The sequence below is a fragment of the Pongo pygmaeus genome, chromosome 2 (genome assembly GCF_028885625.2).
Source record: "Pongo pygmaeus isolate AG05252 chromosome 2, NHGRI_mPonPyg2-v2.0_pri, whole genome shotgun sequence".
NCBI lineage: Eukaryota > Metazoa > Chordata > Mammalia > Primates > Hominidae > Pongo > Pongo pygmaeus.
The window spans coordinates 192,842,582-192,857,185 of NC_085930.1; the positions used below are offsets into that span (position 1 = coordinate 192,842,582).

The 14,604-nt window shown below is 43.5% G+C and overlaps 1 protein-coding gene across 5 annotated transcripts in view; it reads left to right on the forward strand.

Annotated features, from left to right (window-relative positions):
• Positions 1-703: 703 nt before the first annotated feature.
• Positions 704-14,604, forward strand: part of KLHL24 (kelch like family member 24) — a 50,834-nt gene continuing 36,933 nt past the window's right edge. Inside the window, exons 1-4 of one of the 5 annotated variants that reach the window (XM_063662462.1) lie at positions 740-877; positions 1,361-1,451; positions 2,343-2,369; positions 8,596-8,658. The gene's annotated coding sequence lies outside the window, so the exon portion shown is untranslated. The other 4 variants (XM_054479984.2, XM_054479986.2, XM_054479985.2 and 1 more) reach the window with 4 other exon arrangements.

Genomic DNA, 14,604 nt, shown 5'->3' on the forward strand with positions numbered 1-14,604 from the left:
ATCGCCTGAGCCCGGGAAGCAGAGGTTGCAGTGGGCCGAGATCGCGCCACTGCACTCCACCCTGAGTGGCAGAGCGAAACTGTCTCAAAACAAAACAAAACAAAAAGCTTGCAGACACAAAACGACAAAACAATGTCCTTTAGGAACTCCATCTCCCTTGGAAAACAGGGATTTGTGACAGCTTTGGTCGACGTGCATGTGCGTTTAAAATAAAAACGTAACCTAGGATTTGATACCAGTGACAGTAACAGCTTTATCAAAAAAAGAGGTGGTTTTCCTTGCTCCTTCTAAGGACTCGGGTTTTAGTCTCGTCCAGCCTTCAGGCCCTTAGGCCTGATTTCCGATTGTCTATCAAAGGGTCAAATAAAAAGCTCTCTAAGCTTCGACCCAAGCTTTAAAGTCGAAGGACTGATTGCGGGCTTTTTCCTTGGGACGTGGCAGGGGCCTTTGAGGGGAGGAAACAAACGACTCTGACTTCTCACTCGGCTCCTTACACAAGAGGCATTTCTTCAACTGTCTCTACTTAAAACAAAGTGTTTTTGAGTCAGCAGCCCTTGGGGTGGGTCTCGTCCTCTTGGGCACCCGACACCCACCCCACAGCGGGAGCCCCAGGTGGCCCCGGAGGCCACCGGGAAGCGTGAACTACATCTCCCGGGGTTCCCCGGGGCGGAGGACGCCCACCCGGACCACCCGGATTGGCCAGGGGTCGGTGACGCTCAGTGTTTTGGCCCGGACGGTCACATGTTTCCTTTGTTGTGAGCTGCGGCAGAGACTGGTGGCTGGAGGAGACGCCGGCGCTGGAGAGTGCGCTGCGCCGCCGGCCGCTGAGGGACCGCGGGGTTCGCCGCTGCTGGCTGCTTCCAGTGTTCGCCGAGAGGTACCGGGGGTGACAGCTCTGGGACCGGCCGAAAGGCGAGGAACCGGCCAGAGTCTGAGTCCTCGGGGGCGGAGGGGCGACGGCGGTCCTGACCACCGGGGTGTCTGCGGGAGGGCAGCCAGCGGCGGCCGGCCTCTCAGAGCCAGACTGGCGGTCTACGGAGAGGCTGCAGCTGGGCTGCAGGGCCCCTTTCTGAGGCGAGGGGCCTCCAGGGCTCACCTGGGGAGTCTTCCTCCCCCGCTTGGTAGCTACAGCCCTGAGGGAGGACGCGCGCGCTTCCTGGCACTACGGCCCGGAACCGCGGCGCGGCTGGTGCGGCCTGGCGAGGGCGGGGTGGGAGGGGGTGGTCGCCGGGACTGGGGGTAGCCGCAGGTGCGGTAGCCTAGTCGCCGCGGGGCCGGGCGCCGCCGGGGGAGGCGGCTGGACAGACGGGTGCTGCTTGTTGCCGATGGGCTGCGAACGGGGCGCTGCTTTTTATTTCAGGAAGCGCGGGGGAGTGCGACCGCCTCAAATCCAGCCTTCTCGTTTGGTGGGACGACCGTCGGTTCTGTCCGGGAGGAATGACGGGGTCAAGGTGGGGTCCCCAGGGCCGCGGGCCAGCGAAGCCCCATTAAAGCGATTGCGAAATGCGCTCGGCACTGTCACCTGACCGTTACCCCCGCCCCCGTCCCCTGCGAGCCTTTGTTTACCACGATCGCGACACCCGGCCCGCTGCGGCCGTCCCCGGGGAGCCGGGGCGGGTGGGGGAGCGGGCGTTCCGCCGGCGCAGTCCCCGCCTAACCTCCCCACCTTCTTACCACTCCAGGACTCGGTTTCTTAATTTAGTTCCTAATGGACCCGCCCCCAAGTTCTGGACACCCCGGGTGAAGACTGTTAACGCGGCGGGGATTGGGCGCCCGCGGCGGCTTGTGGGCGGTACCTGAGGGATAGTTCGAGTTTTTATTGGCGAGTTTTTATGGTCACTAGGTGGGCCTGCCCTGGGCCATTCTTCCCGCCCCCTTGAAGGTGATCTGGAGGACGCGCGGGAGCGCGCGCTGTCGCTGCTTTTGCAGCTGCGGCTGGAGTGGAGCCGGGCGGCGCGGGTGCGGGAGGCGCGCGCTCCCTCCCCTGCTGCGGGTGGCTGGTAGCCTCGGTGGCCGCCGCCGCTGCTGCTGCCTGATCCTGCAGGCAGTTCTGGGCACGCAGCGGTCGGCAACCATGGCCCGTCCTCCGAGGACCGGAAAATTAACACCCTTTAGTGTAGCATTATCTGCCGGGGTGGTTCGCAGGAAGTCCTGCGAATACGTTGTTGCCAGTTCTGTAAACGTGTTTAGATAGCTAAATATAGATCACAGTGCCACATCTTAGGGGGCCCCACGGTCACCCCTGAGGCAGTGGATGTTCACAATTGATTTTAGTGGATTTTAATGATTAATCACTTGCTCTTGTGGGCAGCTTTTCAAAAATCACGTCTTTGTATTTGCAGCTACAGACTGGGTCCACCAGCTAAGAGGTTGGTTTTTATTAAGGTTGTAAAATAGATTTAAAATCTGCTTGTTGTTGGCTGAGATTTAAAAGCAGATTTCTACTATTTAAAAAAGACAGTTTGAAGATACTCCCCTAAAAGGTAAAGATTCTTCCATACTCGGCTTGGATGAGTTGTTTTCCTTGTTTGAGGGATTCTAGGTCACACACTTCTGTTTTAATTCCCGTGATAATTCAAAATGTTTGAGAAGTGGGTTGCGACTGTGTCGTCTTAAAATTGTAAATTAAGCTGACAGTAATAAAATCTTCAAGACCAATCATTTTTAGCCATAGTGTGTTGAAAATGGTTTTTCTAATCGCTTGAGTTAATAGGTATTTGCGTTTTGTCGGATTTTCTTCTGCAGATGTAGGAATTCACTCAAGACTTAATACACTTGTTTTTGAGACAGGGTCTCATTCTGTCACCCAGGCTGGAGTGGAGTGGTCTCACTCCGTCACCCAGGCCGTCTCAGCTCACTGCAATCTCCGCCTCCCGAGTTCAAGCGATTCTCCTGCCTCAGTTTCCCGAGTAGCTGGGATTACAGGCGCCCGCCACCACGCCCGGCTAGTTTTTGTATGTTTAGTAGGGACGGGGTTTCACCATGTTGGCCAGGCTAGTCTTGAACTCCTGACTTCAGGTGATCCGCCCGCCTCAGCCTCCCAAAGTGCTGGGATTGCAGGCGTGAGCCACCGTGCTTGGCAAAGACTTAATACATTTTTGTAGAAGGAAGTTTGAGCTCCCCTGGATGAAGCAGGAATTGAATATGAACAGTTCCTATTGGTTATGCATTCTTTAAAATTCCAGAGGAGATGGTTACACCGGAATGAGCAGCTCCTGTGATCAGAACCGCCTCATCACTTGTGCATTGAGAGTATTTAATGTATCTAAATGAGTACAAAATGCAATCGTCTAACCTTTTGAAAAAGTAAAACCATTACTCAGTAAAGGCTTGCTTATTCAAACAAAGCCAGCAACCTAAGTCTCTAAACAGGAAGAAGAAATAAATTCTGAGTTAGGGCTGACTACCAGCTTTAACTTAAACTTTCCTGGCTTTTGTCCAAGTTGTTGAACCTTAATGCTTTTTCAATAACTTTTTTTAACTTCCTTGTTTTTCTCCCATTTCATTAAAACCCAAAGGTCAAGCCTGTGAAAAATATATACTATTAATCAAATAAGTGACCACAGTTATTTTTGTCTATTTGACAAAAATTTGGGACACTTTTTTCAATAAATATTTGGGTATGGACTGTATAATGGAAAAATGTAAGTAAATATCTTCACAAGTATACCTATGAAAAGTACATTTTTGTGTGATTTTATTTCTGGTGTGACTGAAACAACTAGAGAGTATATAGCCACTTGACAACTGTTGACATTTAAAAACCGCTATTGTTTCTCCTATTAAAAACACATTAAGTGCTTGCCTGTCATCCCAGCTACTCCAGAGGCTGAGGCAGGATAATCTCTTGAACTCTGGAGTTTGAGAACAGAATGGGCAACATAGTGAGACCCTGTCTCAAAAAATAAACAATAAAACAATAGCTAAGCAAACTTTTTTAAATTGAAGAGTTTGGCACTCTGCCTATATTCATCATCCCAGAGTTAAAATATTTCAACATTTGGCACATCTTAAAGACTACTAAACTGATGTTTTAAAAGTGGGCTTTGGCTGGGTGCGGTGGCTCACACCTGTCATCTCAGTACTTTCGGAGGCTGAGGCGGGTGGATCACCTGAGGTCAGGAGTTCAAGATCAGCCTGGCCAACGTGGTGAAACCCCGTCTCTACTAAAAATACAAAAATTAGCCGGGTGTGGCTGCGGGCAGCTGTAATCCCAGCTACTTGGGAGGCTGAGGCAGGAAAATCACTTGAACCGGGAGGCGGAGGTTGCAGTGAGCTGAGATCGCGCCATTGCACTCCAGCCTGGGCAACAGGAGCAAAACTCCGTCTCAAAAAAAAAAGTGGGCTTTACTCTTAACTGAGGTTTCCAAAGACTACCACTGTAAATAATTTGTGTCACTACTAAGATAAATATAAACCACTGACTACGTGCTTTTATTCATAGAGAAGTCATGTAAAATATTAGATCTCAAATTTGTGGCCGGGCGCGGTGGCTCACGCCTGTAATCTCAGCACTTTGGGAGGCCAAGGAGGGCAGATCACGAGGTCAGGAGATCAAGACCATCCTGGCTAACACGGAGAAACCCCGTCTCTACTAAAAATACAAAAAATTAGCCGGGCGTAGTGGCGGGCGCCTGTAGTCCCAGCTACTCGGGAGGCTGAGGCAGGAGAATGGCGTGAACCCAGGAGGCGGAGCTTGCAGTGAGCCAAGATCGTGCCACTGCACTCCAGCCTGGGCGACAGAGCGAGTCTCTGTCTCAAAAAAAAAAAAAAAAAAAAAAAATCTCAAATTTGTTCAGGTGGCAGAGCTCCTTGCTGGCATCCTTGCAGATTTAATTTTAATTAAAAAACCAAAACCGGGCCGGGCGTGGTGACTCACGCTTGTAATCCCAGCACTTTGGGAGGCCGGGGCAGGTGGATCACCAGGTCAGGAGTTCGAGATCAGCCTGGCCAACATAGTGAAACCCCCATCTCTACTGAAAAACAAACAAACAAACAAAAAACCCCAGAAAATATTAGCCTGGTGTGGTAGCACGCTCCTGTAATCCCAGCTACTCGGGAGGCTGAGGCAGGGGAATCACTTGAACCCGGGAGGTGGGGGTTGCAGTGAGCCAAGATTGTGCCACTGCACTCCATCCTGGGTGACAGAGCGAGACTCCATCTCAATAAATAAATAACCAAAACCATTTTTCTAACAGAAAACATAACTATATCATATATCTATAGGTGTTTTGATTATCAAATAAAACAATGCATTAAATACCTAAAAGAAACATGTTAGCAAGACAAAACCAAACAACAGTAAATTTACACATCAAGTCTAGTCAGAACCATGAGTAGGCTCAATAGGGCAGCTTGGTATACCACGTGTGATGTCTGATGGTTAACAAGTTTTTTTCTTCCTTTAGGGTTGGGGAATATCAGTAGCCAGAAGTTTTAAGTCGAGGGAGAGAAACACTGGAGAAATTCAGATTTTTTTTTCCTGTGATTTAAGAGACAATAGTATTCTTTTTTAGTTAAAGAACCATATTGTTTAGTCTGACACATTGTTTAAGCTTTCCTAAATTTGTCATCAACAGCTATCTGTTTTGTTTCTCATCAAGCAGAGTCATATAGTGTATTGCCCATTTGAGGTTCTAATAAATATGGGGTAATCCCTAGTTGCTATCATTCTATCCAAAGAAACTCAAGGTTTTAGTTGGTTTCTATTACCTTTTCTTTTTTTTCTTTTTTCTTTTCTTTTTTTTTTTTGAGACAGAGTCTCGCTCTGTCGCCCAGGCTGGAGTGTGATGGTGCCATCTTGGCTCACTGCAACCTCCGCCTCCCGGGTTCAAGCGTTTCTCCTGCCTCAGCCTCCTGAGTAGCTGGGATTACAGGTGCCCGCCACCACACCCGGCTAATTTTTTTGTATTTTTAGTAGAAACGGGGTTTCCCTATGTTGGCCAGGCTGGTCTCGAACCCTTGACCTCGTGATCTGCCTGCCTCAGCCTCTCAAAGTGCTGGGACTGCAGGCGTGAGCCACCTCGGCCAGCCAGTTTCTGTTATCTTATGGTGGGTAAATATGGTCTTGGTGGTTCCATTAAGAAACTGGAAATGCTGCAAATAGCTTGAAGGCTGGGCTTTAAACATTACGTTTGTAAAACATGGTCCAGGAACCACTGCTGCAGAGTAATTCTTTAAACTGAAATTTTGATAGTGCAAGTTTATGATTTTTAAAAAGTCATCAAATAAATTAGCTTTTGAGACTATAGGGTGAAAATATCTGAAATGTATAAAAATTGCTTGGTTTTGTATAGTACCTTATTATATATAATTTTCTGGTTATTTGTTAAATAAAAGATGTACTGGCCGGGCACAGTGGCTCACGCCTGTAATCCCAGCACTTTGGGAGGTCGAGGCGGGTGGATCACGAGGTCAAGAGATCGAGGCCATCCTGGCCAACATGGTGAAACCCCGTCTCTACTAAAAATACATGGTGGCGCACACCTGTAGTCCCAGCTACGCAGGAGGCTGAGGCAGGAGAATCGCTTGAACCCAGGAGGCGAAGGTTGCAGTGAGCCGAGATCATGCCACTGCACTCGAGCCTGGCAACAGAGTGAGACTGTCTCAAAAAAAAAAAAAAAAAAAAAAAGATTTACTATACTGCAATTATTTTCTGGCTTTCTTTCTTTTGAGTTACTATATATCTTTCAAGATAAACCTCTTGGTTGACCTTTCTTATCATCTCCTGTGGTGTTCTTTCAAGGTTAAATTTGAGAAAATGGAGTAGCGTAGAACATAGTATGCAGCAGTTCACTACTACAAGTTTTAGGGGCCACGCTAGTGAGGATGTTGTTGGTTCCTTCGTTTTCTGGTATTAGTTTTTAGAAGCCCCTCATTAATCCATACTATCTTTAAGGCTGTTAGTAACCTCTTCATATAGAATTTCTGCATTCTAAAGGAAACATAAGCTTGTTTCAGTACACTCACGCTGTAGATTAATTCTGATACTACATATCTCCTTCAGACTTTGTACCCTCTCTCTTCCATCCCTTATCCTTACCAATTAGGTTGGTGTTACCTAAAAATCCATAGAAAATGCCCAGGTGAATTGCCTTATGCTTTCTACCCCGTAAGGTATAATTCTAGACCAGATCGGTTATGAGAGGCTCTATTCCAGTCTGCACCTGCTAAGAATTTGAATCTATTTTAGTACCAATCTTGGAGTTCTTGTTTGGCTCTACTCTTAGCCAACCCCACAGAGTCTAAAATTGGATCTGAATCCAGTATTTGCCAGCCAGTGACAGACATAAACTAGGTTCTTTATAAATGTTTCATGAATTGACCTGCATCCCTACATTGATTCAGGATCTTATTGTCCATTGGGAAGGAAGATTTACTTAGCTAGGAGTAACAATTCCCAAATTTGCCCTCGTTGCAATATTTTTTTTACCAAGGGTACATACAAGTCAGGTTCACTTCTGAAAGTAAGGAAACACAGGATAGCATTCACTTCATGATCATAACACAGTCTGGGTATACATATGCGTTTGTGTGTATACGTTTAAAAAAAAAAGGTCGTTTATATTTGGTTTTGGAATCAACTTTTGAATTTGTCTAAACTTGTTAAGAATTTACAAGTTCTATTTAAAGATATCTGGGCCAGAAACCAGAACCACTTGTGTTTAAATACTATTGCTATTCTGTACACAACTCAAGGTTCTGGTATTTTCTCTTAAGCATTCCTCTTCTCCCCTTCCACCAAAAAAAAAAGGGAATTGTGCCGAATTAGTTGGTTTCTATGGGGATATGGGGATTAAGTTTCTACAAGATTCAAGGCAGAAGAAATATACGTTTATATATTAAAAGACAAAAAAATTATTTGCTGACTCTTAGAATTATTTAATGGCCCCAAACTTGGATGAAACATCAATTTCCAGACACTCTTCAAATATCCAGTGCAGAATTATCACAGAGTGTATGTTTTTTCAGTGCTACCATTAGCTTGCTGTTGACATTAATTTTCTTTTACTCATTTTTCACTCAAGAAATTTTACTGCAGGATAAAACTCCAGGATAAAACTGTCAAGTGCCGGGCACGGTGGCTCACGCCTGTAATCCCAGCACTTTGGGAGGCTGAGGTGGATCACCTGAGGTCGGGAGTTTGAGACCAGCCTGACTAACATGGAGAAACCCTGTCTCTGCTAAAAATACAAAATTAGCTGGGCATGGCGGTACATGCTTGTAATCCCAACTACTAGGGAGGCTGAGGCAGGAGAACCGCTTGAACCTGGGAGGTGGAGGTGGCGGTGAGCCGAGATTGCGCCATTGCACTCCAGTCTGGGCAATAAGAGCAAAACTCAGTCTCAAAAAACAAACAAAAAACTGTCAAGTAAGGAAGTTGATAAATAAGAAAAACTAGTTATGTAAAATAGCATTAAATTATTAATTTGCTTTAAGGAGATGTTATTCACTAATTATTTTTAAACAAAAATGAACTTCAGTTGGAAACTAGAATTTACTAAAAACTTTGTTCAACATATTAGTAAATAATGCCAGCTGTACATGAACTGACAACTATCTGATTTATATGTTGCTATTCTTCCTTTATTTTAGGTGTGGAAATTAAAACAACACACATATTTTGACTGGGGCTTTGATCAACCAAATGCTAAAAAGGTATATTTATAATATTTATAAACTATCTAAACGTTGTTATTAGAGAATTTAAACCATTTTCCTTTCTTTAACCAGGGATCACTTAAGCCAATCAGATAACAAGGCACAACTCTATCCTTAAGATCACAAAAGATGGCAGTGTGACAATCATTTCTGTTACTAAATATTTACCCACTCTTCTGTGCTTTCCTGAGAGCCTCATTCATGTCTGCTCAACTTATATCCGTTAACTCATGTAGCTATAACTTGCAGTCATTATGTTTGTTTGGAAAGAAGCTTTTCCTACTTATTTTGTCTAGAGATGCCTACTTAGTTGTTTACTTTTTCCTGATGGGAATAATTCTGCTGTGATATTTGCAAAAATGTTATAATGGTTCAATCTGTAATCTTACTTTTTGTTTGCTTGATTATGCATGATGAGTTCATTTTGATCAATCCTGAACCTATATTAGACACCGTACTTTGAGATAGGATAAGATTTTTCTTTACTTTTTTTTTTTTGAGGCGGAGTCTTGCTCTGTTTCCAGGCTGGAGTGCAATGGTGCGATCTCAGCTCACTGCAACCTCCGCCTCCTGGGTTCAAGTGATTCTCCTGTCTCCCGGGTTCAAGTGATTCTCCTGCCTCAGCCTCCTGAGTAGCTGGGACTACAGGTGCCCACAACCACACCCAGCTAATCTTTGTATTACTTTATTGTATAAAATGGGAAGGCAAAAGCTAGCAAATTTATGTGGAAGCCCAAAAGATACATTCTGAATGCATCTCACATTCCTAAGATGCCCTCCTGCAAATCATTTATACATAGGAAGTGTTTGCATTTGGTGTAGTTACAGAGACCAGTAATGGGAGAGTTCCCAGAAAGTCCAGAGGAAGTCAAGATGCCCAAAAGTCAGGAGGCAGCAGGCTGAAGCTGTTTGGAAAGATCTATGAGATAGTCTGTCTTACATACAGAGTAGTAAACAAATATCTCATTGCTGTTGAAGACTTTGTAATACAAGGTGATTTTATAGGTGTTCTAGTCCAGGATTTTCCATTTTTTATTGGGTAAAAGTGGTGGAGAGGAAGACCTCTTTTGTCAGTGAACAAATCAAGGAGCCAACTATGAAAATAAGGGGCAGATAATAGCATAAAAAGACAGACCCTTAATTGATACAAAGCTTAATCAATTTTATATTAATACTTAACTCACTGTTCTCAAATTTATCTAATAAATATCAGATAGAGTAAAATCATTGGATACAGAAAACAAAGTATACTTTTATATTTGTTTTTCTACTTGTCCATTCTAGCCAAAGGGAAATTCTTAGTTCTTACAATGTGCTATTTTGTTTTGTATTCTGAACAAATTTTCATTTAAACATTGAGAAAGTGAAAATGTATGCAGGAAGAAGCTCACGATTTCCATTGTTGTTAATACCAATAATTGTATCACTAGTCAAAGTCACAATCACTTGTGTGAATTTTTTGAACCTGAAATGCAATAAGAATTTAAACTAGATAAGCTGGAATGAATAGTAGGTTCTTGATTCGGGTACCTGACTTGTAGCTAATTCAACCGTAATTTGAATCTAGATTAATAAGGCATTAAGATTAAAATATGAGTTATTTTCCATGTCATCACAGTTTATGTTTATCATAATTGAAATGTTCCTTTTTTAATTACTTGTGATATTACATACATTGAACTTTTTGAAGTTTCAACAACAACAAAAAATTGACATTCAGGTACAGTAGTGGTCTCTCTTGATATGGGGGATACATTTCTGTTTATAAAATGGTTATTGAGATAACTTCAAATTAAAAGCATATTTGATAGATACGCTACTGCTCATGTGTGGGAGCCTGGAATTTGGAAGTCATTCTATGCGTTGTAAATGGAGTTGTAAATGTTAAGCTGTGTGTATGCACATGCATCCAGACATGCACACAAATATATGGGCAACTGTAACCCAAGTTGGGTGACCTGTAATGAAGCAAACATGAACTCTCTGAGTAATCAGAAAAATCTTAAAAGAGATGGGAAGAAATCCATTTTTTTTAGTTAGTGATAATAAATTTTAAAACTAATAAAATATTTTAAACTCATATTTTTATTCATTTAGGTATTAAAATTAATAAAATGAAATAGAGCTTTTATTTGTTCTGAGGCAAGTCTGTTACCTAAAATCTGCAAAACATAATTGGGTTGAAGTTAAAAATCTAGCTTGTTTGGACCATAACATACATGTAGAGGAAAATATTTCCTCAAATTTAAGAGAAACTAGTTTTCCTAACTAAATTTGTGGGAGTTACTTTGTTGACATTTACTCCGAAACCAGCCATTGGTAAGCATTGTCTTGTATTTATCTTTACTTTTATATGTGTTCATTTAAATAGGCCTTCTCCATGAGCTTCCATTGCCATAACTATTATATTACATCACAAAGCTTTGTTATGTATTTAGAAAATGCATGTATATTTGTACATTTGAAATTTTCTGGGTTTTTTTTTTTTTTTTTTTTAACTTAGAAATGAGGGTGGCCAGGTGTGGTGGCTTATGCCTGTAATCCCAGCACTCTGGGAGGCTGAGTCAGATGGATCACTTGAGGTCAGGAGTTCAAGACCAGCCTGGTCAACATAGTGAAACCCCGTCTCTTCCAAAAGTACAAAAATTAGCCCGGCATGGTGGCATGTGCCTGTGGTCCCACCCACTTGAACAGCTGAGGCAGGAGAATAGCTTGAACCTGGGAGGTGGAGGTTGCAGTGAGCCGAGATTGTGCCACTCCACTCCAGCCTGGGTGACAGAACAAGACTCCGTCTCAAAAAAAAAAAAAAAAAAAACAACATACTGCCTCTGACTCTCCACCCTACTGATTTCAAATGAAAATATTATTTATTTCACTTTAGTCTTTATTCCATTTGACTGATAAAATTGCTTGGATTTTTTCTGACTTTACCTGCGCAATTGGGGGGATAGACAGAGAAACAGAAAAGATCCTGTATAGCATGCAAGCATTTAGGTGTCCTTCAGATGTTGTTATAGCCAGGTATTTTTCCCTGAATGGTCAGAATAACCTGTCCAGAGAAAATCCTATCACCTAGACTTCAGGAAGGTTAAGTGCTAATTGATATGAAGAGAATTTTTTAAATGTAATAGAAGTTTAAGGAGGAACTAGGCTGTCTGTACCAATGGGACATATTGTCTGTGCTACTTTATGTTATTATTTATGTTGTTTGAATATGTTTTGTTGCAACTCTTTTTTGTTGTTTTTTTGATGGAGTCTCGCTCTGTCACCCAGGCTGGAGTGCAGTGGCGCGATCTAGGCTCACTACAAGCTCCGCCTCCCGGGTTCAAGCCATTCTCCTGCCTCAGCCTCCCAAGTAGCTGGGACTACAGGTGCCTGCCACCATGCCCGGCTAATTTTTTTGTATTTTTTTTTTTTTTTTAGTGGAGACAGAGTTTCACCATGTTAGCCAGGATGGTCTTGATTTCCTGACCTCGTGATGCACCCGCCTCGGTCTTCCAAAGTGCTGGGATTACAGGTGTGAGCCACTGCGCCCGGCCTTTTTGCAACTCAAAAAAAAAAAAAAAAAAAAAAAGCTGGGCGCAGTGGCTTATGCCTGCAATCCTAGCACTTTGGGAGGACGAGGCAGGTGGATCACGAGGTCATATCGAGACCATCCTGCCCAACATGGTGAAACCTCATCTCTACTAAGAATATAAAAATTAGCTGGGGGTGGTGGTGCACGCCTGTAGTCCCAGTTACTCAGGAGGCTGAGGCAGGAGAATCACTTGAACCTGGGAGGTGGAGGTTGCAGTGAGCTGAGATCGTGCCACTGCTCTCCAGCCTGGCGACAGAGTGAGACTCCATCTCAAAAAAAATTAAAAAATAAAAAATGAAAAGGATCACGCCTGTAAACCCAGCACTTGGGGAAGCTGAGGCGGGTGGATCACGAGGTTAGGAGATTTAGACCATCCTGGTCAACATGGTGAAACCCCGTCTCTACTAAAATACAAAAAATTATCCAGGCGTGCTGGCACGCGCCTGTAGTCCCAGCTACTTGGGAGGCTGAAGCAGGAGAATCACTTGAGCCTGGGAGGTGGAGGTTGCAGTGAGCCAAGATGGCGCCACTACACTCCAGCCTGGCAACAGAACAAGACTCCATCTGAAAACAAAACAAAACAAAACAAAACAAAACAGGCTGAGCGCAGTGGCTCATGCGTGTAATCCCAGCACTTTGGGAGGCCAAGGCGGGAGAATTGCTCGAGCTCAGGAGTTCAAGACCAGCCTAGCCAACATGGCAAAACCTGTCTCTACTAAAAAAGTACAAAAATTAGCCAGGCGTGGTGGCACGCGCCTGTAATCCCAGTTACTCGGGAGGCTGAGGCACGAAAATCGCTTGAACCCGGGAGGCGGAGGTTGCAGTGAGCCGAGGTCATGGCACTGTACTCTCCAGCCTGGGCAACGCAAGGAGACCCTGTCTCAAAAAAGCAAAAACAAAAACAAAAAACTCTAATAGCAATATCTTACATCTCTGTAAACCCTAGGCCTAGTACAGTATCTTGACAATAGTGGGCACGTAATAAATATTTGTTGATGGTGATGATGGTAAAAGCTGCAATATTAAGTAAATTCAGTGAGAGAATTCATGAAAATTACAAGTATCTAGTGAACATTGGAAGTAGGATATCTGGGGCATTAGAGTGAGAAGAGAGGCTGGAGATAAATAGGAACATGAAAAAGAAGAGAATACCATATATAAGAGAATGAGTTGCTTCTTGATTTTGATATTACGTATTTTATTTCCCTGTGTGTCACTTAAAAAGTGGGGTACAATTTAATATGTGACAGGGTACACAAAATGCAGCTTTAAGATTGTTAACTTTCAAGTCTCAGTTTTATTTGTGGCTTGCGAATGTAGTATAGCATCTCATTTTTTAGATTATATTATCTGTGACATCCTTTAGCTGACTTCTTTTTGCTGCCAGTCTTAGGCCTGAATGTCTGACTTGAAATATTTCAAGAAGTTGGGAACGTTAGAAGGGATGTGTATGAAATTCTGAGAGTATGGCAATAGATGAGATACCCTGAGTGATCTTAAACCAATTACTAATACACTTTGAATCATGTATCAACTTCTGAAGATGTGAAAAGGGAGTAGAAGAATCGCCTTAAAATTAACCTTAAAGAGAACTGGGCTGGGCACCATGCCTCATACCTATAATCCCAGCACTTTCGGAGGCCAAGGTGGGCAGATCCCTTGAGGCCAGGAGTTCAAGACCAGCCTGGGCAACATGGCAAAACCCCTTCTCTACCAAAAATACAAAAATTAGCCGGGTGTGGTGGGTACGGGCCTGTAGTCCCAGCTACTCGGGAGGCTGAGGTAGGAGAATCCCTTGAACCCAGGAGGTGGAGATTGCAGTGAGTCGAGATCGCGCCATTGCACCTCAGCCTGGTGACAGAATGAGACCTTGTTTCCAAAAAAAAAGAGACAGAGAGAGAGAAAGCGAGAGAGAGAATTGATGGCTATAGCCAAGTGCCTCAATCCGTCAGTTACTGAAAGTCATTTCTGAGGGGGTTTTGGCATGTTTCTTATTAGTGAAAGGGAACAAGACCTAGATAAACATGCATGAAATTTTTTAAATGAATATTACATTTTATAATAGAAATTTTGGTGGAAAATAGAGAAGATAAATAAAACATTTTAGCATATGTACATCCTATCCCTAGATTCACAGATACATTATTTTTTCTGTTGGCATGTGTTTTGTGATCTACTTCTTCACTTACTGTGTGGTTACTGCTTCCCCATGTCGTTAAATAGTCGTATATAATTTTTAATGGCTGCATAGACTTTGTTCTAGCCAGAAGATGTACTGTGGTTTAACCCATCCCCTCTTACAGGGCATTTAGGTTATTTTGAGTATTTTCTATCAATACAGCATTGGACATCTGTATAGATAAATC